A 25,114-nucleotide genomic window follows, 5' to 3' on the forward strand; every position below is an offset into this window, starting at 1 on the left:
AGTAAGGAGCAACATTATAAGATTAAGCGAATAGAAATTATTACATATATGAGGGGGTTCGTCCCCTCAATACCTCGCTCTTTACTCTAAAGTATTTTTAGTAACTTCAAAAGAGCTATTTATTCTTATTAAACGGCCTTTGTGATTTAGGGGTCATTCTTAAAAAAAAAATTGGAAGACAATTCGAACTTTTGTGTAAAGACCGAGGTATTGACGAGGGGTCACTGAGTCTCGGGATATATGGTGAATTGGTAAAAGTTTTGTTTTCGCCAAATTTTTTTCCATCTAAAATATTATCAACAAGTTTAATAGGGCAACAATTAGAATAAAATATTTCTAAAATGATTTAATTCAGACTCCCTGCGAAACACAGGATCGAACCATGTAACCCTCAATCATAAGAATCGGCTCAATCCACTACGCTATCACAAGGTATCATATTAATTAATTCTTTTAGTAAATGAATTATTTCATGCTTTCGCCGGTGCAGCCTCTTTCTTCAATTAAGATGTTTCTTGTTGATTTTTTGAAGGCCTCTCTCCTATCAGATTTAAACGAAAAGGGATCTTCCTGGGAGGGTTTGACGGGGGAGGGTTTAAATAGATTGGGATGGAGGAGGAGCTTGCGTAGCTGCATTGACCTCAGGCAGTTTGGTGCTGCGGTGAATTGTTAATATTAGTAGTAGTAACACCTTTCTAATTTTACGCTTCAAAGAAGCCAGGATGCAAAACAGGCCGGACATACCCCTGTGTTAGGCGTAATAAAAGGAGAAACATCATCAAACATTGTGATTGGAGACATTTTAACTTATGACGGAATTCAACAAGGAATTACGATTGAGACTATAGTATCAATCTTAAAATATTAGGAATAATACAACTACTATAAATAATAGTATAAATTTAATCTATATATATATATATATATATATATATATATATATATATATATATATATATATATATATATCTTCTATATATATAAAAATAAGTTGTCTGTCTGTGGATCTGTGGATCAGGTGACGTCATGTTTCTGTGTCGGCTGACGTCATGAAATTAGTTGTCGTCATTTTTGTTATGACGATGCTTAGTATATTGTAAAACACATTAATTTGGTTAATAATATACCATTTAAAACACCAAAATGAACATGCTGGAGTAGTCACTCGGTGAGAGAGGGTGTCAGCCATGGACCATTATATGTTGCATGTTCAAGAGTCGGTAAACCTGACAATCTATTTATATGCACAGACAATGGGACAGCAAAGAATGTTGTATATTCGCAAGTTTTACGTAGTTAAATATATATATATATATATATATATATATATATATATATATATATATATATATATATATATATATATATATATATATATATATATATATATATATATATATATATATATATATATATATATATATATATATATATCTATCTATCTATATATATAAAAATAAGTTGTCTGTCTGTCTGTGGATCTGTGGATCAGGTGACGTCATGTTTCGGCTGACGTCATGAAATTAGTTGCCGTCATTTTTGCTTTGAAGGTGACGTCATTCAAGTTATATAAGAAATATGTTCGCGTAGAAATCTATTAATATTTAAGTTTACAATGACTGATGAAGATGCTCAAAGAGTCTATGCCAAAAAACTTGCTGCTGACTACCAGAGCAACGCGGAAGCAGACTTGCTGCTAAAAGAGAAAGTGAAAAAAGAAGGCGTGCCGAGGAATCAAAAGACCAGCAGGGAAACAGGCTTGAGGCTGCATGCCGAGGAACTACCAGAGCAACGCAGAAGCAGACTTGCTGCTAAAAGAGAAAGTGAAAAAAGAAGGCGTGCCGAGGAATCAAAAGACCAGCAGGGAAACAGGCTTGAGGCTGATAGAGAAAGAAAGAACAGAAAGCATGCCGAGGAACTACCAGAGCAACGCAGAAGCAGACTTGCTGCTAAAAGAGAATGTGAAAAAAGAAGGCGTGCCGAGGAATTACAAGAACAGCAAGAAATCAGGCTTGCTGCTGATAGAGAAAGTAAGAAAAGAAAGCGTGCCGAGGAATCACAAGAACAGCAAGAAATCAGGCTTGCTGCTGATAGAGAAAGTAAGAAAAGAAAGCGTGCCGAGGAATTACAAGAACAGCAAGAAATCAGGCTTGCTGCTGATAGAGAAAGTAAGAAAAGAAAGCGTGCCGAGGAATCAGAGCAATCTGAAAGTTATCGCCTGGCATTCAGGTACAACCCAGTCGATGATTATAGCTTGAGTAGATGTGTTCAAATCGGGACAATGTCTAAAATTTGTCCCTATTGCAAGGCCTTGAAATTCAATGGTGAAACAATGGGAATGTGTTGCGCCTCAGGAAAAGTTAAACTTCCTTTATTGGCTGCACCACCAGAGCCATTGAAGACTTTCCTTACTGGAACTACGTCAGAATCTAAGCGTTTTTTGTCAAAAATCAGACAATACAACTCATGTTTCCAAATGACGTCGTTTGGAGCCCAAATCGAAAATCCAGATCAATTTATGTCTACTTTCAAAGTAAAAGGGCAAATTTATCATAAAGCAGGGTCCCTTCTACCATTCTCAGGCGAGAATCATAAATTTTTACAATTGTACTTCATCAGTGATAGAAATTCTGAATTGAATGCACGTTGCGAAATTTCTCCCAACGTTGAAAGGACAATCGTTTCCCAATTGCAACATCTTTTCCACGAAAATAATAATTTAGTGCGTCTGTTCAAAACAGCCATCGATTTGATGCCTACTGATACTCATAAAATTGTTATTTCCGCTGACAAAACGCCTCCTGGCCAACATGTGCGTAGATACAATGCTCCGACTATCGACGAAGTGGCAATCGTTATGGTCGGTGATCAGTTTTTACCTCGAGATATTATTCTACATAAGCGAAACGCTCAGTTGTTAAGAATTGCTGAAACTCATCGATGCTACGATGCCCTACAATATCCTATCATTTTTTGGGATGGAGCCGACGGCTATCACTTTAATATTAAATTGATGAATCCAGCCACTAACAAAGAAATGAATAAGAAATGCAGTGCAATGCATTATTATTCCTATAGACTAATGATTCGGCAGGATGAAGAAAATTATATTTTAAAATGCCGTGAATTGTTTCACCAATTTGTCGTGGATATGTATGCTAAAATTGAATCAGAACGTTTGCTATATATCCGCCTGAATCAGACCAAGCTCCGCTCTGAACAATACATTCATTTGCGAGATGCAGTTATAAATGACGACTTGCCGTAAAAAAAAAACAATGGAAAACCTAATAGATGCCACAATCTTGACAGGGCCTTATGAGGGTGAGGCTGTTCTTATTCCTTGCATTCCCATGATTCCAACGGATCTGCTTTTTCAATTTAAAAGATTGCAATTCCCAATTCGATTAGCATTTGCAACCACCATCAACAAAGCTCAAGGGCAATCACTAGAAAAATGCGGTATAGATCTTAATACAGATTTCTTTACCAATGTACAATTGTATGTTGCATCTTTGAGGGTCGGTAAACCTGACAATCTATTTATACGCACAGACAATGGGACAGCGAAGACTGTTGTATATTCACAAGTTTTACGTAGTTAATTTGTATTGTATCTATCTATATATCTATCTATATAAAAACGAGTTGTGTGTATGCATGTTTGTTTGTTTGTAAAAAGAGCGTTTGCATATGACGTCATTATTAGTACATACGGCTTTGTATATGGACAGACAATGGGAAAGCCAAGAATGTTGTATATTCGCAATTTTTACGTAGTTTGAAACACATATATAAATCTATCTATATTCACAGGTGGGACACAGGGACACAACTACAATGGCGCGTAACTAATATGGCGCGTAACTAATATGGCGCGTAACTAATATGGCGCGTAACGACTTACGCGCGCGGGGGGGCTTGGGGGGGCGCGAAGCGCCCCACCAACTAGGTGTTGGGGTGGCGCGAAGCGCCACCCCAACACCTAGTATATATATATATATATATATATATATATATATAACTTAAACTATATGTAAATTATAACAAATCAAATCATACTCTGGGGATTCGATTTTTTTTTTCTCAAATAAAAAATTATAGAAAAACATGCGAAATTGGGAAAAAAAAAATTTCTATTTTTGCCAAGTTTAAATCATGCCAGGGCAATATTTGCAGTAAATGTCGAGAAGACAAAGAGGAGACGTAACAAGTAAAATAGTAAAGGGGAAGGGTGTTTTTTTTGCAATTGGAAAACAATCGACCAAACATTAAGAAAACTCCGCCAATTACGATTGAAATACTGGAAGTCACAGTGAAGACAGTGGCCAAAGATGACTCTGAAACATGGGTATGCTAAAAAAAACATTAAGAACGCTAGAAAAATATGTGAAACTGGGAAAATTTAACTATTTCCAAACATGTTTCAATCATGCCTAGATATGAGAAGACGCAGAGAAAGGTAGAATAGTAAAGGCCAATAAGACTTATTTTCTATTTTTCGCAATTGAATTTATTTTCCGTAACTGAAAAAAAAAATTAGCGAATATTAAGATAAGTCCGCCAATTAAAATCCGAATTCTGGATGCCATAGTACTTTGATAGGCTGAGGAATAATTTGTTATATTTCCAGATAAATTATCAAAGTTTCAGGAACTCATTTGACTGACCGTATATCAAACAATAAGGTGCACAAAAAATTGGTTCGATTTTACTTTCTAAGACTACAGTGGAAGATGGCTAGGCCCTGATTTACTGACGAAAGAAGACAAATTGCTAAATATCGTACTTTCTGGTGATCCATCAGCGCAAAACGAAAGACATGTAGTCCCTGAAAGGAGGATGAAGGAGAAGTTAAAAGAAAGCACTTAAAGGAAACAGAAACTCCATGGGAGGAGGACAAAAAGTGAAGCTTTGAATAGATAGGGGGTGAAAGAGATGGCAGAGCTTTATTGGCCTGATATATATATAAAAATAAATTGTCTGTGGATCTGTGGATCGTGGATCAGGTGACGCCACCTGAAAAAACTGGATCAGGTGACGTCAAAACTGAAAAAACTAAAAAAAGGCAAAAACTACAAAAAAAACTAAAAACTAATAAAAAAAATAAAAAAGCTAAAAAACTAAAAAAATAAAAAAAGGCAAAAACTACAAAAAAAACTAAAAACTAATAAAAAAGCTAAAAAACTAAAAAAACTAAAAAAGGCAAAAACTACAAAAAAAACTAAAATCTAATAAAAAAAAATAAAAAAGCTAAAAAACTAAAAAAACTAAAAAAAGGTAAAAAACTAAAAAAAAAATAAAAACTAAAAAAAACTAAAAAAAAAGAAAAAACTGAAAAATAAGCTAAAATAAAGGTAAAAACCAATAAAAAACTAAAAAAAACTGAAAAAACTAAAAAAAGGCAAAAACTACAAAAAAGACTAAAAACTAATAAAAAAAAGTAAAAAAGCTAAAAAACTAAAAAAACTAAAAAAACTAAAAAAAGGTAAAAAACTAAAAAAAAATAAAAAATAAAAAAAAACTAAAAAAAAGGAAAAAACTGAAAAATAAGCGGAAAATAAATTCAATTGCGAAAAATAGAAAATAAGTCTTATTGGCCTTTACTATTCTACCTTTCTCTGCGTCTTCTCATATCTAGGCATGATTGAAACATGTTTGGAAATAGTTAAATTTTCCCAGTTTCACATATTTTTCTAGCGTTCTTAATGTTTTTTTTAGCATACCCATGTTTCAGTCATCTTTGGCCACTGTCTTCACTGTGACTTCCAGTATTTCAATCGTAATTGGCGGAGTTTTCTTAATGTTTGGTCAATTGTTTTCCAATTGCAAAAAAAAAAACACCCTTCCCCTTTACTATTTTACTTGTTACGTCTCCTCTTTGTCTTCTCGACATTTACTGCAAATATTGCCCGGGCATGATTTAAACTTGGCAAAAATAGAATTTTTTTTTTCCCAATTTCGCATGTTTTTCTATAATTTTTTATTTGAGGAAAAAAAAAATCGAATCCCCAGAGTATGATTTGATTTGTTATAATTTACATATAGTTTAAGTTATATATATATATATATATATATATATATATATATATATATATATATATATATATATATATATATATATATATATATATATATATATATATATATATATATATATATATATATATACTAGCTGTTGGGGTGGCGCTTCGCGCCACCCCAACACCTAGTTGGGGGGGCGCTTCGCAACCCCCCAAGCCGCCCCGCGCGCGTAAGTCGTTACGTGCCATATTAGTTACGCGCCATTGTAGTTGTGTCCCTGTGTCCCACCTGTGAATAGAGATAGATATAAATATATGTTTTTAACTACATAAAACATGCGAATATACAACATTCTTCGCTGTCCCATTGTCTGTGCATATAAATAGATTGTCAGGTTTACTGACTCTTGAACATGCAACATGGGAAGGAAGCAAAAAGAATTTGCCGAAACCTGGGATCGAACCAGGGACCTTTAGATATTCAGTCTAACGCTCTCCCATCTGAGCTATTTCGGCTTATTACAAATTATTTTTCAAATACGTTATGATGAAAATAATCTATATATATATATATATATATATATATATATATATATATATATATATATATATATATATATATATATATATATATATATATATATATATATATATCCGTATTCAGATCTATACCTCATTATTCTAATGATGTGTCCCTGTGTCCCGGTCGTCATTTATATTCCCTGTGTCCCGGTGTCCCAGTTTGTAATTTCTCTTTGAGTGTCCCGGTGTCCCGGTCGTCATTTGTGTCCCGGTGTCCCGGTCTGTAATTTCTATTCGAACAATCCCTATGTCCCGGTCGTCATTTATATTCTCTGTGTCCCGGTCGTTATTTGTGTCCGGGTGTCCCAGTCTGTAATTTCTCTTTGAGGTTCCCGGTCGTAACTTATATTCCCTCTGTCTTTCACCAACACCTAGTTGGTGGGGGCGCTTCGCGCCCCCACCAACTATATATATATATATATATATATATATATAAAATTTTAATATTTTTACGTGTGCCCATAAATTAGAATTTTTCAGGCAAGCATTCATTTCGTCTGCAGGAGTTAAACTACGTAAAAATTGCGAATATACAACATTCTTGGCTTTCCCATTGTCTGTGCATATACAAAGCCGTATGCACTAATAATGACGTCATATGCAAACGCTCTTTTTACAAACAAACAAACATGCATACACACAACTCGCGCGCGTAAGTCGTTACGCGCCATATTAGTTACGCGCCATTGTAGTTGTGTCCCTGTGTCCCACCTGTGAATATAGATAGATTTATATATGTGTTTCAAACTACGTAAAATTTGCGAATATACAACATTCTTGGCTTTCCCATTGTCTGTCCATATACAAAGCCGTATGTACTAATAATGACGTCATATGCAAACGCTTTTTTTACAAACAAACAAACATGCATACACACAACTCGTTTTTATATAGATAGATAGATACAATACAAATTAACTACGTAAAACTTGTGAATATACAACAGTCTTCGCTGTCCCATTGTCTGTGCGTATAAATAGATTGTCAGGTTTACCGACCCTCAAAGATGCAACATACAATTGTACATTGGTAAAGCAATCTGTATTAAGATCTATACCGCATTTTTCTAGTGATTGCCCTTGAGCTTTGTTGATGGTGGTTGCAAATGCTAATCGAATTGGGAATTGCAATCTTTTAAATTGAAAAAGCAGATCCGTTGGAATCATGGGAATGCGAGGAATAAGAACAGCCTCACCCTCATAAGGCCCTGTCAAGATTGTGGCCTCTATTAGGTTTTCCATTGTTTTTTTTTACGGCAAGTCGCGTGCCATTGCAAAGCTTTGGTGGGTTGATATTTCTTAAAAGTATTATTGGTACGCCTATTTTTAGTTGTAGCACGTGTGGTGGAAACCCTGAAGGATCTATGGAATTTAAAAATCCAGATGGATAATTAACCGCTTCATTTGGTTCCAAAATACAAATTAACTGCGTAAAACTTGCGAATATACAACATTCTTCGCTGTCCAATTGCCGCTGCATATAAATAGATTGTCAGGTTTACCGACCCTCGAACATGCAACGTACAATTGTCCATGGGAAAAACAATCAGTATTAAGATCTATACCACATTTTTCTAATGATTGACCTTGAGCTTTGTTAATGGTGATTGTAAATGCTAATCGAATTGGGAATTGCAATCTTTTAAATTGAAAAGGCAGATCCGTTGGAATCATGGGAATGCGAGGAATAAGAACAGCCTCACCCTCAAAAGGCCCTGTCAAGATTGTGGCCTCTATTAGGTTTTCCATTGTTTTTTTTTACGGCAAGTCGAGTGCCATTGCAAAGCTTTGGTGGGTTTATATTTTTATGTTTTTACGTGTGCCCATAAATTCGAATTTTTCAGGCAAGCATTCATTTCGTCTGCAGGAGTTGATCTAGGTATTATAGGTAATGTTTGCCTGAAATCTCCCGCAAGCAATTTAATGTGCTGCCAAAGGGTTTCGACTTCCCTCGAAAATCTTTCAAGCATTGATCCAGAGCCTCGAGCGATTTTTTGTGTGCCATTGTGCACTCATCCCAAATAATAAGTTTGCATTGCTGCAATACTTTACCCATCCCAGATGATTTGGAAATATTGCACGTGGGAGTTTCTGTAGAATGCAAGTTCAGAAGCAATTTCAAAGCGGAATGAGCAGTTCTTCCACATGGCAGCAAAGTTGCGGCTATTCCGGACGACGCAATTGCCAACGCTATATCATTTTTTGATCGAATTGATGCCAGAATCAGTTTTATCACAAACGTTTTACCAGTACCTCCTGGCGCATCCAAAAAGAAAATTTCTCCAACGTTGTTATCGACACAATGCATTATTGTATCATAAATGTCTTTTTGTTCCGACGTTAACTTGGAAATGTTATTTTGTACATACGACAATAGATCACTCTTACTGTAACTTTGTTCACGATCCAATTCTACACATGTCGAAACAGCAGCAATACGGTTAGGTGAAGGCATTCCCAAATCCTGAAGAGGTTTGTTTGCCATACGTACGCACAAATCTTCTATAACAACTAAAGTGTAGTTATAAATTTCTGATGTAAAATCAAAAGTCATATCTGACGTCTCTAACTGTTTTCGATGGAGTATATCTTCGGACATTTTTGACTTATATTTTTCCCATAACTCTGTAGGAGCTGATGGAGAGCAAGTTGTTAAAATGATGCCAAACAATGCACGAATTTGACTTGGGGTTGACGTTTCGCACGCGTCATTGATGCAGTTATCCCAGTGTTGGTCATTCTCCAATAAATTCAGAGCTTGGCATGCACTACGGTAAGTGTCATGTATAGTACCATTTACAGTCCTCAAATACTCAAAGGATGTCGGACCGGGTACATTCACCAAAGGCAGGCGTAGAAACAAGCATTCATGTTGATTGGGGTGAACGGTGTAGAGTGTTCCTATCGTGGTATCTTTGAAGATGGTAGGTTGGCCGTCGACTGACTTACCCTGTTTTCGACGTTCAAATACTTTATTTTTAGTATTCCACGTGTAATACGAAGGCACTTCAGTATACAGCAGTTTTTTTGCAAAAGAATCATTTTTGCAAAGCGAAAAAAAAAGCTGTTAATGTTGTAGCCGGTGGATTCAGGACTCTTTGTTGCACGTTGGTTTCCGTGAAATAAACACGTTGACCATTCTGTAAATGTACCGCTAAGTGAACAACAGCTGGACTACGTTCATGTATCGGAAATGAAAGAATTCGCCAAACAGCTTCATTACTGCTTATATACCTTCCAGCCTGATATTGTACGATTTCATCGAAATCTTTGATTTCGGGCTGCAAGCCAAAAACTGCCATGTCACTGCCTTTGTTGACGTATTTACATATGTATTTGATTGTCTTTACGGAGTTACAGTATTCAACGTTTATGTGTGCATTAAATGTTTTTGATAATAATGGGGAATATAGAACAACCCACTGGTTATCTACTTCGATGGTAGTACCGTTACGCTTCTTTATTATTGCTGTTTTACCGCCATCTTCAGTAGATCTTCTTCTATATTGTGGGTAACCATCATTGCCAGTAATTGTGTTTGATACTAAAAGTCGAGGATATTGCTTTGTGCACCTTCCTTTGGCCATGCATGGTGAATTTTCGTTCAGTGCTCCGCAAGGTCCATGTATCATATTTTTTACAATAATATCATGTAACCCCTTATCGACATTTTTATCAGGTATTTCAGCGGAAATCACATCATCAATTTCGTTCGAAGTAATTTTTTTATATAGCCAGATTAGTATATGTGCGTGTGGCAAACCTCGTTTTTGCCATTCCACTGAGTACATCCAGCATCGCACTGACCCAAACACTTCAAGTTTTACAATGTAGTTTATCAGTGATTTCAACTTTTGCCGGAAGACACGGGCCGTAATGTCATGCCTATGAACCGCCGATTGTCCTTGAAGTAAAAGCTGCAGTATCTCGTCCCAAGATTGATTACATGTAAATGTAATAAATAAATCTGGACGACCATAGAGACGAACATACGCAATAGCATCTTGAGCATATTCATGCATATGACGGGGACTGCCAGCATATGACGAAGGTAAAATTGTTAATCTTCCAACGTTTGTGGTATTACCGTCATTTATAACTGCATCTCGCAAATGAATGTATTGTTCAGAGTGGAGCTTGGTCTGATTCAGGCGGATATATAGCAAACGTTCTGATTCAATTTTAGCATACATATCAACGACGAATTGGTGAAACAATTCACGGCATTTTAAAATATAATTTTCTTCATCCTGCCGAATCATTAGTCTATAGGAATAATAATGCATTGCACTGCATTTCTTGTTCATTTCTTTGTTAGTGGCTGGATTCATCAATTTAATATTAAAGTGATAGCCGTCGGCTCCATCCCAAAAAATGATAGGATATTGTAGGGCATCGTAGCATCGATGAGTTTCAGCAATTCTTAACAACTGAGCGTTTCGCTTATGAAGAATAATATCTCGAGGTAAAAACTGATCACCGACCATAACGATTGCCACTTCGTCGATAGTTGGAGCATTGTATCTACGCACATGTTGGCCAGGAGGTGTTTTGTCAGCGGAAATAACAATTTTATGCGTATCAGTAGGCATCAAATCGATGGCTGTTTTGAACAGACGCACTAAATTATTATTTTCGTGGAAAAGATGTTGCAATTGGGAAACGATTGTCCTTTCAACGTTGGGAGAAATTTCGCAACGTGCATTCAATTCAGAATTTCTATCACTGATGAAGTACAATTGTAAAAATTTATGATTCTCGCCTGAGAATGGTAGAAGGGACCCTGCTCTATGATAAATTTGCCCTTTTACTTTGAAAGTAGACATAAATTGATCTGGATTTTCGATTTGGGCTCCAAACGACGTCATTTGGAAACATGAGTTGTATTTTCTGATTTTTGACAAAAAACCCTTAGATTCTGACGTAGTTCCAGTAAGGAAAGTCTTCAATGGCTCTGGTGGTGCAGCCAATAGAGGAAGTTTAACTTTTCCTGAGGCGCAACACATTCCCATTGTTTCACCATTGAATTTCAAGGCCTTGCAATAGGGACAAATTTTAGACATTGTCCCGATTTGAACACATCTACTCAAGCTATAATCATCGACTGGGTTGTACCTGAATGCCAGGCGATAACTTTCAGGTTGCTCTGATTCCTCGGCACGCTTTCTTTTCTTACTTTCTCTATCAGCAGCAAGCCTGATTCCTTGCTGTTCTTGTGATTCCTCGGCACGCTTTCTTTTCTTACTTTCTCTATCAGCAGCAAGCCTGATTTCTTGCTTTTCTTGTAATTCCTCGGCACGCCTTCTTTTTTCACTTTCTCTTTTAGCAGCAAGTCTGCTTCCGCGTTGCTCTGGTAGTTCCTCGGCACGCTTTCTGTTCTTTCTTTCTCTATCAGCCTCAAGCCTGTTTCCTTGCTGTTCTTTTGATTCCTCGGCACGCTTTCTGTTCTTTCTTTCTCTATCAGCCTCAAGCCTGTTTCCTTGCTGTTCTTTTGATTCCTCGGCACGCCTTCTTTTTTCACTTTCTCTTTTAGCAGCAAGTCTGCTTTCGCGTTGCTCTGGTAGTTCCTCGGCACGCTTTCTTTTCTGACTTTCTCTATTAGCAGCAAGTTTTTTGGCATAGACTCTTTGAGCATCTTCATCGGCTTTTGCCATTGTAAGTTCATCAGTCGTTGTAAACTTAAACATTAATAGATTTCTACGTGAACATATGTCTTAAATATCTTGAATGACGTCACCTTCAAAGCAAAAATGGCGACAACTAATTTCATGACGTCAGTCAACACAGAAACATGACGTCACCTGATCCACAGACAGACACACAGACAAACAACTTATTTTTATATATATAGATATTCAGCTACTTCGGCTTGAATACATTCGTTTTGAGCTGCTTCCTCGGGTGTTGCCATTGTAGGTTCTTCAGTCATTTTACAATTAGAAATTTCTCTTTCGCAAATTTTACGTAGTTTAAAACACATATATAAATCTATCTATATTCATAGGCTGTACAAAGGGACACAACTACAATGGCGCGTAACTAATATGGTGCGTTCTTTTTCTTCTTTATTTTTCAGCGTGTCCTGGTCGTCATTTATATTCCCTGTGTCCCGGTCGTCATATTTTTTACATTTTTTTCTTTTTTCAGTTTTCTTTTTCTTCTTTATTTTTCAGCTTCACTATGAAATACATATCGCCGAACCTTCGTTTTCTTAACTAAAATCTGGTAGGCATTGATGACCTTATCCAAGTCAAAATCCCAAACCCAATCATCATCGCTATCATTTTCAGTTTTGATATGTTTTGACTCTCGCTGTCCAGGTGGATCTTCATCTAACTGCGCGGTTTTGCGTTCTTTAGCCTCAAGCCTGTTTCCTTGCTGTTCTTTTGATTCCTCGGCACGCTTTCTTTTCTGACTTTCTCTATCAGCTGCAAGTTTTTTGGCATAGACTCTTTGAGCATCTTCATCGGCTTTTGCCGTTGTAAGTTCATCAGTCATTTTAAACTTAAACATTAATAGGTTTCTACGTGAACATATATGTCTTAAATATCTTTAATGACGTCACCGTCATAGCAAAAATGACGACAACTAACTTCATGACACGTCAGTCGACACAGACAAATGACGTCACCTGATCCACAGACAGACAACTTATTTTTATATATATAACGCTTTAGATATATAACGCTTTAGATATATATATATATATATCTATATATATATATATATATATATACTAGCTGTTGGGGTGGCGCTCCAACTTATATAAAAATAAGTTGTCTGTCCGTTACGGCTTGCTTGAATAATCAAATATCTTTGAAAAGACAACAGTATTAAAAGAGATTGAATTTCTTAGAAACTAAACTGAAAAGCAAACTGAAACTAAAAATATAGAAACTGGAAATTGCATAAATATTTCTATATATTTTGACAATAGATTAAAGTAATTCAAAAACCTTATAACAGATATTTATAATTTTGAGGTTTATTATAAATTGTTGAGTGTTAGCATGCTTGGCACGTAAAATTTTTTCTAACAGTCAATGTTAGAATAAACACTGACAAATTGAAAAACATTGAAAAAGATAGAATGTTACCAAATCCTACAACAGAAGAAACAGCCGAGGACGCTGCTCAAAGAGTTAATGCCAAAAGGCTTGCGGCTAAAGAACGCAAAACCACGCAATTAGATGAAGATCAACCTGGACAGCGAGAGTAAAAACGTATCAAAGCTGAAAATGATAGCGATGATGATTGGGTTTGGGATTTTGACTTGGATAAGGTTATCAATGCCTACCAGATTTTAGTTAAAAAAAAAAGGTTCGACGATATGTATTTACGTCTGAAAAATAAAGAAGAAAAAGAAAATTGAAATTAAAAATGTAAAAACTGGGAATTGCATAAATATTTCAAAATATTTTGACAATAGATTAAAGTAATTCGAAAACCTTAAAACCGATACTTAAATTTGAGGTTTATTATAAGTTGTTGAGCTTTAGCATGCTTGGTACGTGAAGATTTTTCCAACTGTCAATGTTAGAATAAACATTGAACGACAGAATTTGCGATTGCTATATGTCACTTGGTTAATACCAAGTGCCATAAAAAGGTAAAAAACTAAAAAGAAAAAAAGCTAAAAAAACTAAAAAGCTGCAAAACTAAAAAAAATTAAAACTAAAAAAGAAACTATATCTATATCTATATATATAAAAATAAGTTGTCTGTGTGTGTTGTCTGTGACATAAGTAAAAAAAAAAGTAAAAAAACTAAAAAAATGGTAAAAACTACAAAAAAACTAAAAACTAATAAAAAAACTAAAAAATCTAAAAATCTAAATAAACTAAAAAAGAAAAAAAAGAAAAAAGGAAAAAATAAAGGAGAAAAACAAAACTAAAAAACGAATGTATATACAGACCGGGACACCGGGATACAAATGACGACCGGGACACAGGGAATATAAATGACGACCGGGACACAGGGACACAACTACAATGGGGACGCCGGGGGGCACAGGGGGATATAAATGACGACCGGGACACCGGGACACAAGGAATATAAATGACGCCCGGGACACTCAAAGAGAAATCACAGACTGGAACACCGGGACACAAATGACGACCGGGACACAGGGAATATAAATGACGACCGGGACACAGGGACATAACTACAAAGGGGACGCCGGGGTGCACAGGGGGATATATAAACGACGATGGCGACTCAGGGAATGGTCGATTAGCAATCACCATCAACAAAGCTCAAGGGCAATCATTAGAATCATGAGGTATAGATCTGAATACGGATTGTTTTCCCATGGACCATTATATGTTGCATGTTCAAGAGTCGGTAAACCTGAAAATCTATTTATATGCACAGACAATGGGACAGCAAAGAATGTTGTATATTCACAAGTTTTACGTAGTTAAAAACACATATATATATATATATATATATATATATATATATATATATATATATATATATATATATATATATATATACCCCCGTCAAACTTTCCCAGGAAGATCCCTTTTCGTTTAAATCTGATAGGAGAGAGGCCTTCAAAAAATCAACAAGAAACATCTTAATTGAAGAAAGAGGCTGCACCGGCGAAAGAATGAAACAATTCATTTACTGAAAGAATTAATTAATATGATACCTTGTGATAGCGTAGTGGATTGAGCCAATTCTTATGATTGAGGGTTTCATGGTTCAATCCCGCGTGTCACAGGGAGTCTGAATTAAATCATATTTGTATTATATAACAGGTCATATTAATTTTTTTTGTTAGCATATTCTAAGGCCTCTATAAACTACGCAGGAGATAATGTCGTTTCGTTCCTCACTAAACTGACAAGCTTCGAAATTGGCTTTGTTGCAACCCAGAGAAAGTCGTAAGCCTGTTTCAAATTTCAACGCTCTTCGGATCAGTGTTTATTCAAAGCACCTCTATGAATACAGCAATTAAGGGTTTTTCAAGCAACAGGAATTTGGCCAGTTTTTTGCAAACAGGCAAGTTTTTTCAAATGAAAGTAAGGAGCAACATTATAAGATTAAGCGAATAGAAATTATTACATATATGAGGGGGTTCGTCCCCTCAATACCTCGCTCTTTACTCTAAAGTATTTTTAGTAACTTCAAAAGAGCTATTTATTCTTATTAAACGGCCTTTGTGATTTAGGGGTCATTCTTAAAAAAAAAATTGGAAGACAATTCGAACTTTTGTGTAAAGAGCGAGGTATTGACGAGGGGTCACTGAGTCTCGGGATATATGGTGAATTGGTAAAAGTTTTGTTTTCGCTTATAGGAACAGCTAAAGAAAGGGGATGGGATCATTAAGTTCATATTCCAAATTTTTTTCCATCTAAAATATTATCAACAAGTTTAATAGGGCAACAATTAGAATAAAATATTTCTAAAAAGATTTAATTCAGACTCCCTGCGAAACACAGGATCGAACCATGTAACCCTCAATCATAAGAATCGGCTCAATCCACTACGCTATCACAAGGTATCATATTAATTAATTCTTTTAGTAAATGAATTATTTCATGCTTTCGCCGGTGCAGCCTCTTTCTTCAATTAAGATGTTTCTTGTTGATTTTTTGAAGGCCTCTCTCCTATCAGATTTAAACGAAAAGGGATCTTCCTGGGAGGGTTTGACGGAGGAGGGTTTGAATAGATTGGGATGGAGGAGGAGCTTGCGTAGCTGCATTGACCTCAGGCAGTTTGGTGCTGCGGTGAATTGTTAATATTAGTAGTAGTAACACCTTTCTAATTTTACGCTTCAAAGAAGCCAGGATGCAAAACAGGCCGGACATACCCCTGTGTTAGGCGTAATAAAAGGAGAAACATCATCAAACATTGTGATTGGAGACATTTTAACTTATGACGGAATTCAACAAGGAATTACGATTGAGACTATAGTATCAATCTTAAAATATTAGGAATAATACAACTACTATAAATAATAGTATAAATTTAATCTATATATATATATATATATATATATATATATATATATATATATATATATATATATATATATATCTTCTATATATATAAAAATAAGTTGTCTGTCTGTGGATCTGTGGATCAGGTGACGTCATGTTTCTGTGTCGGCTGACGTCATGAAATTAGTTGTCGTCATTTTTGTTATGACGATGCTTAGTATATTGTAAAACACATTAATTTGGTTAATAATATACCATTTAAAACACCAAAATGAACATGCTGGAGTAGTCACTCGGTGAGAGAGGGTGTCAGCCATGGACCATTATATGTTGCATGTTCAAGAGTCGGTAAACCTGACAATCTATTTATATGCACAGACAATGGGACAGCAAAGAATGTTGTATATTCGCAAGTTTTACGTAGTTAAATATATATATATATATATATATATATATATATATATATATATATATATATATATATATATATATATATATATATATATTAACTAAAAAAAAACTAAAAACTAAAAAAAACTAAAAAAAAAGAAAAAACTGAAAAATAAGCTAAAATAAAGGTAAAAACCAATAAAAAACTAAAAAAAAACTGAAAAAACTAAAAAAAGGCAAAAACTACAAAAAAAACTAAAAACTAATAAAAAAAGTAAAAAAGCTAAAAAACTAAAAAAACTAAAAAAACTAAAAAAAGGTAAAAAACTAAAAAAAAAATAAAAAATAAAAAAAAACTAAAAAAAAGGAAAAAACTGAAAAATAAGCGGAAAATAAATTCAATTGCGAAAAATAGAAAATAAGTCTTATTGGCCTTTACTATTCTACCTTTCTCTGCGTCTTCTCATATCTAGGCATGATTGAAACATGTTTGGAAATAGTTAAATTTTCCCAGTTTCACATATTTTTCTAGCGTTCTTAATGTTTTTTTTAGCATACCCATGTTTCAGTCATCTTTGGCCACTGTCTTCACTGTGACTTCCAGTATTTCAATCGTAATTGGCGGAGTTTTCTTAATGTTTGGTCGATTGTTTTCCAATTGCAAAAAAAAAAAACACCCTTCCCCTTTACTATTTTACTTGTTACGTCTCCTCTTTGTCTTCTCGACATTTACTGCAAAAATTGCCCGGGCATGATTTAAACTTGGCAAAAATAGAATTTTTTTTTTTCCCAATTTCGCATGTTTTTCTATAATTTTTTATTTGAGGAAAAAAAAAATCGAATCCCCAGAGTATGATTTGATTTGTTATAATTTACATATAGTTTAAGTTATATATATATATATATATATATATATATATATATATATATATATATATATATACTAGCTGTTGGGGTGGCGCTTCGCGCCACCCCAACACCTAGTTGGTGGGGCGCTTCGCGCCCCCCCAAGCCCCCCCGCGCGCGTAAGTCGTTACGTGCCATATTAGTTACGCGCCATTGTAGTTGTGTCCCTGTGTCCCACCTGTGAATAGAGATAGATATAAATATATGTTTTTAACTACATAAAACATGCGAATATACAACATTCTTCGCTGTCCCATTGTCTGTGCATATAAATAGATTGTCAGGTTTACTGACTCTTGAACATGCAACATGGGAAGGAAGCAAAAAAAATTTGCTATATCTATATTCACAGGTGGGACACAGGGACACAACTACAATGGCGCGTAACTAATATGGCGCGTAACGACTTACGCGCGCGAGTTGTGTGTATGCATGTTTGTTTGTTTGTAAAAAGAGCGTTTGCATTTAAAACACCAAAATGAACATGCTGGAGTAGTCACTCGGTGAGAGAGGGTGTCAGCCATGGACCATTATATGTTGCCTGTTCAAGAGTCGGTAAACCTGACAATCTATTTATGTGCACAGACAATGGGACAGCAAAGAATGTTGTATATTCGCAAGTTTTACGTAGTTAAATATATATATATATATATATATATATATATATATATATATATATATATATATATATATATATATATATATATATATATATCTATCTATCTATATATATAAAAATAAGTTGTCTGTCTGTCTGTGGATCTGTGGATCAGGTGACGTCATGTTTCGGCTGACGTCATGAAATTAGTTGCCGTCATTTTTGCTTTGAAGGTGACGTCATTCAAGTTATATAAGACATATGTTCGCGTAGAAATCTATTAATATTTAAGTTTACAATGACTGATGAAGATGCTCAAAGAGTCTATGCCAAAAAACTTGCTGCTGACTACCAGAGCAACGCGAAAGCAGACTTGCTGCTAAAAGAGAAAGTGAAAAAAGAAGGCGTGCCGAGGAATCAAAAGACCAGCAGGGAAACAGGCTTGAGGCTGCATGCCGAGGAACTACCAGAGCAACGCAGAAGCAGACTTGCTGCTAAAAGAGAAAGTGAAAAAAGAAGGCGTGCCGAGGAATCAAAAGACCAGCAGGGAAACAGGCTTGAGGCTGATAGAGAAAGAAAGAACAGAAAGCATGCCGAGGAACTACCAGAGCAACGCAGAAGCAGACTTGCTGCTAAAAGAGAATGTGAAAAAAGAAGGCGTGCCGAGGAATTACAAGAACAGCAAGAAATCAGGCTTGCTGCTGATAGAGAAAGTAAGAAAAGAAAGCGTGCCGAGGAATCACAAGAACAGCAAGAAATCAGGCTTGCTGCTGATAGAGAAAGTAAGAAAAGAAAGCGTGCCGAGGAATTACAAGAACAGCAAGAAATCAGGCTTGCTGCTGATAGAGAAAGTAAGAAAAGAAAGCGTGCCGAGGAATCAGAGCAATCTGAAAGTTATCGCCTGGCATTCAGGTACAACCCAGTCGATGATTATAGCTTGAGTAGATGTGTTCAAATCGGGACAATGTCTAAAATTTGTCCCTATTGCAAGGCCTTGAAATTCAATGGTGAAACAATGGGAATGTGTTGCGCCTCAGGAAAAGTTAAACTTCCTCTATTGGCTGCACCACCAGAGCCATTGAAGACTTTCCTTACTGGAACTACGTCAGAATCTAAGCGTTTTTTGTCAAAAATCAGACAATACAACTCATGTTTCCAAATGACGTCGTTTGGAGCCCAAATCGAAAATCCAGATCAATTTATGTCTACTTTCAAAGTAAAAGGGCAAATTTATCATAAAGCAGGGTCCCTTCTACCATTCTCAGGCGAGAATCATAAATTTTTACAATTGTACTTCATCAGTGATAGAAATTCTGAATTGAATGCACGTTGCGAAATTTCTCCCAACGTTGAAAGGACAATCGTTTCCCAATTGCAACATCTTTTCCACGAAAATAATAATTTAGTGCGTCTGTTCAAAACAGCCATCGATTTGATGCCTACTGATACTCATAAAATTGTTATTTCCGCTGACAAAACGCCTCCTGGCCAACATGTGCGTAGATACAATGCTCCGACTATCGACGAAGTGGCAATCGTTATGGTCGGTGATCAGTTTTTACCTCGAGATATTATTCTACATAAGCGAAACGCTCAGTTGTTAAGAATTGCTGAAACTCATCGATGCTACGATGCCCTACAATATCCTATCATTTTTTGGGATGGAGCCGACGGCTATCACTTTAATATTAAATTGATGAATCCAGCCACTAACAAAGAAATGAATAAGAAATGCAGTGCAATGCATTATTATTCCTATAGACTAATGATTCGGCAGGATGAAGAAAATTATATTTTAAAATGCCGTGAATTGTTTCACCAATTTGTCGTGGATATGTATGCTAAAATTGAATCAGAACGTTTGCTATATATCCGCCTGAATCAGACCAAGCTCCGCTCTGAACAATACATTCATTTGCGAGATGCAGTTATAAATGACGACTTGCCGTAAAAAAAAAACAATGGAAAACCTAATAGATGCCACAATCTTGACAGGGCCTTATGAGGGTGAGGCTGTTCTTATTCCTCGCATTCCCATGATTCCAACGGATCTGCTTTTTCAATTTAAAAGATTGCAATTCCCAATTCGATTAGCATTTGCAACCACCATCAACAAAGCTCAAGGGCAATCACTAGAAAAATGCGGTATAGATCTTAATACAGATTTCTTTACCAATGTACAATTGTATGTTGCATCTTTGAGGGTCGGTAAACCTGACAATCTATTTATACGCACAGACAATGGGACAGCGAAGACTGTTGTATATTCACAAGTTTTACGTAGTTAATTTGTATTGTATCTATCTATATATCTATCTATATAAAAACGAGTTGTGTGTATGCATGTTTGTTTGTTTGTAAAAAGAGCGTTTGCATATGACGTCATTATTAGTACATACGGCTTTGTATATGGACAGACAATGGGAAAGCCAAGAATGTTGTATATTCGCAATTTTTATGTAGTTTGAAACACATATATAAATCTATCTATATTCACAGGTGGGACACAGGGACACAACTACAATGGCACGTAACTAATATGGCGCGTAACTAATATGGCGCGTAACGACTTACGCGCGCGGGGGGGCAGTTTTACGTAGTTAAAAACACACATATATATATCTATATATATAAAAATAAGTTGTCTGTCTGTGGATGTGTGGATGGATGTGTCAGGTGACGTCATCTGAAAAAACTGGATCAGGTGACGTCAAAACTGAAAAAACTAAAAAAAGGCAAAAACTACAAAAAAAACTAAAAACTAATAAAAAAAATAAAAAAGCTAAAAAACTAAAAAAACTATAAAGGTAAAAACCAATAAAAAACTAAAAAAAAAAACTGAAAAAACTAAAAAAAGGCAAAAACTACAAAAAAAACTAAAAACTAATAAAAAAAGTAAAAAAGCTAAAAAACTAAAAAAACTAAAAAAACTAAAAAAAGGTAAAAAACTAAAAAAAATAAAAAATAAAAAAAAAATAAAAAAAAGGAAAAAACTGAAAAATAAGCTAAAATAAAGGTAAAAACCAATAAAAAACTAAAAAGAAAAAAAGGAAAAAACTAATAAATGACGACACTCAAAGAGAAAGCGACCAGGACAAAAGGAATGTTCGATTAGCAATCAACAAAGCACCGGGACACAGGGAGTATAAATGACGACCAGGACATAAGTAAGAAAAAAACTATCTATATATATAAAAATAAGTTGTCAAACTAAAAAAAGGCAAAAACTACAAAAAAAACTAAAAACTAATAAAAAAGCTAAAAAACTAAAAAAACTAAAAAAAAGGCAAAAACTACAAAAAAACTAAAAACTAATAAAAAAAATAAAAAAGCTAAAAAACTAAAAAAACTAAAAAAACTAAAAAAAGGTAAAAAACTAAAAAAACTAAAAACTAAAATAAAATAAAAAAAAGGAAAAAACTGAAAAATAAGCTAAAATAAAGGTAAAAACCAATAAAAAACTAAAAAAAAAACTGAAAAAACTAAAAAAAGGCAAAAACTACAAAAAAACTAAAAACTAATAAAAAAAGTAAAAAAGCTAAAAAACTAAAAAAACTAAAAAAACTAAAAAAACTAAAAAAAGGTAAAAAACTAAAAAAAATAAAAAATAAAAAAAAACTAAAAAAAAGGAAAAAACTGAAAAATAAGCTAACATAAAGGTAAAAACCAATAAAAACTAAAAAGAAAAAAAGGAAAAAACTAAAAAAAAATTTTCATCTAAAAAACTAAAAAAAACTAAAAAAGGTAAAAACTAAAAGAACTAAAAAAGAAAAAAATAAATGACGACACTCAAAGAGAAAGCGACCAGGACAAAAGGAATGTTCGATTAGCAATCAACAAAGCACCGGGACATAGGGAGTATAAATGACGACCAGGACATAAGTAAAAAAAAAATTAACAAAACTAAAAAGAAGGTAAAAACTACAAAAAAACTAAAAAGAAAAAAAAACTAAAAACTAATAAAAAAACTAAAAAATCTAAAAATCTAAATAAACTAAAAAAGAAAAAAAAAGGAAAAAAATAAAGGAGAAAAACAAAACTAAAAAACGAATGTATATACAGACCGGTACACCGGGATACAAATGACGACCGGGACACAGGGAATATAAATGACGACCGGGACACAGGGACACAACTACAACGGGGACACCGGGGGAAACAGGGGGATATAAATGACGACCGGGACAAAAAAACTAAAAAGAAAAAAAAACTAAAAACTAATAAAAAAAACTAAAAAATCTAAAAATCTAAATAAGCTAAAAAAGAAAAAAAAAGGAAAAAAATAAAGGAGAAAAACAAAACTAAAAAACGAATGTATATACAGACCGGGACACCGGGATACAAATGACGACCGGGACACAGGGAATATAAATGACGACCGGGACACAGGGACACAACTACAACGGGGACACCGGAGGAAACAGGGGGATGTAAATGACGACCGGGACACCGGGACAGGGAATGGTCGATTAGCAATCACCATCAACAAAGCTCAAGGGCAATCATTTGAATCATGAGGTATAGATCTGAATACAGATTGTTTTCCCATGGACCATTATATGTTGCATGTTCAAGAGTCGGTAAACCTGACAATCTATTTATATGCAAAGACAATGGGACAGCAAAGAATGTTGTATATTCGCAAGTTTTACGTAGTTAAAACCATATATATATATATCTATCTATATTCACAGGTGGGACATAGGGACACAACTACAATGGCGCGTAACTATTATGGCGCGTAACGACTTACGCGCGCGGGGGGGCTTGGGGGGGCGCGAAGCGCCCCCACCAACTAGGTGTTGGGGTGGCGCGAAGCGCCACCCCAAAAGCTAGTATATATATATATATATATATATATATATATATATATATATATATATATATATATATATATATATATATATATATATATATATATATATATACCCCCGTCAAACTTTCCCAGGAAGATCCCTTTTCGTTTAAATCTGATAGGAGAGAGGCCTTCAAAAAATCAACAAGAAACATCTTAATTGAAGAAAGAGGCTGCACCGGCGAAAGAATGAAACAATTCATTTACTGAAAGAATTAATTAATATGATACCTTGTGATAGCGTAGTGGATTGAGCCAATTCTTATGATTGAGGGTTTCATGGTTCGATCCCGCGTGTCGCAGGGAGTCTGAATTAAATCATATTTGTATTATATAACAGGTCATATTAATTTTTTTTGTTAGCATATTCTAAGGCCTCTATAAACTACGCAGGAGATAATGTCGTTTCGTTCCTCACTAAACTGACAAGCTTCGAAATTGGCTTTGTTGCAACCCAGAGAAAGTCGTAAGCCTGTTTCAAATTTCAACGCTCTTCGGATCAGCGTTTATTCAAAGCACCTCTATGAATACAGCAATTAAGGGTTTTTCAAGCAACAGGAATTTGGCCAGTTTTTTGCAAACAGGCAAGTTTTTTCAAATGAAAGTAAGGAGCAACATTATAAGATTAAGCGAATAGAAATTATTACATATATGAGGGGGTTCGTCCCCTCAATACCTCGCTCTTTACTCTAAAGTATTTTTAGTAACTTCAAAAGAGCTATTTATTCTTATTAAACGGCCTTTGTGATTTAGGGGTCATTCTTAAAAAAAAAATTGGAAGACAATTCGAACTTTTGTGTAAAGAGCGAGGTATTGACGAGGGGTCACTGAGTCTCGGGATATATGGTGAATTGGTAAAAGTTTTGTTTTCGCTTATAGGAACAGCTAAAGAAAGGGGATGGGATCATTAAGTTCATATTCCAAATTTTTTTCCATCTAAAATATTATCAACAAGTTTAATAGGGCAACAATTAGAATAAAATATTTCTAAAAAGATTTAATTCAGACTCCCTGCGAAACACAGGATCGAACCATGTAACCCTCAATCATAAGAATCGGCTCAATCCACTACGCTATCACAAGGTATCATATTAATTAATTCTTTTAGTAAATGAATTATTTCATGCTTTCGCCGGTGCAGCCTCTTTCTTCAATTAAGATGTTTCTTGTTGATTTTTTGAAGGCCTCTCTCCTATCAGATTTAAACGAAAAGGGATCTTCCTGGGAGGGTTTGACGGGGGAGGGTTTGAATAGATTGGGATGGAGGAGGAGCTTGCGTAGCTGCATTGACCTCAGGCAGTTTGGTGCTGCGGTGAATTGTTAATATTAGTAGTAGTAACACCTTTCTAATTTTACGCTTCAAAGAAGCCAGGATGCAAAACAGGCCGGACATACCCCTGTGTTAGGCGTAATAAAAGGAGAAACATCATCAAACATTGTGATTGGAGACATTTTAACTTATGACGGAATTCAACAAGGAATTACGATTGAGACTATAGTATCAATCTTAAAATATTAGGAATAATACAACTACTATAAATAATAGTATAAATTTAATCTATATATATATATATATATATATATATATATATATATATATATATATATATATATATATATATATATATATATATATATATATATATATATATATATCTTCTATATATATAAAAATAAGTTGTCTGTCTGTGGATCTGTGGATCAGGTGACGTCATGTTTCTGTGTCGGCTGACGTCATGAAATTAGTTGTCGTCATTTTTGTTATGACGATGCTTAGTATATTGTAAAACACATTAATTTGGTTAATAATA

At 34.8% G+C, this 25,114-nt stretch overlaps 1 non-coding gene across 1 annotated transcript; it reads right to left on the bottom strand.

Annotated features, from left to right (window-relative positions):
* Positions 1-6,466: 6,466 nt before the first annotated feature.
* On the bottom strand, positions 6,467-6,539 carry Trnaf-gaa (transfer RNA phenylalanine (anticodon GAA)). The gene has a single exon. It is a non-coding gene; the product is annotated as a tRNA-Phe (tRNA).
* Positions 6,540-25,114: the final 18,575 nt, after the last annotated feature.

The sequence above is a fragment of the Artemia franciscana genome, chromosome 8, assembly GCF_032884065.1.
Source record: "Artemia franciscana chromosome 8, ASM3288406v1, whole genome shotgun sequence".
Taxonomy (NCBI): Eukaryota; Metazoa; Arthropoda; class Branchiopoda; order Anostraca; family Artemiidae; genus Artemia; species Artemia franciscana.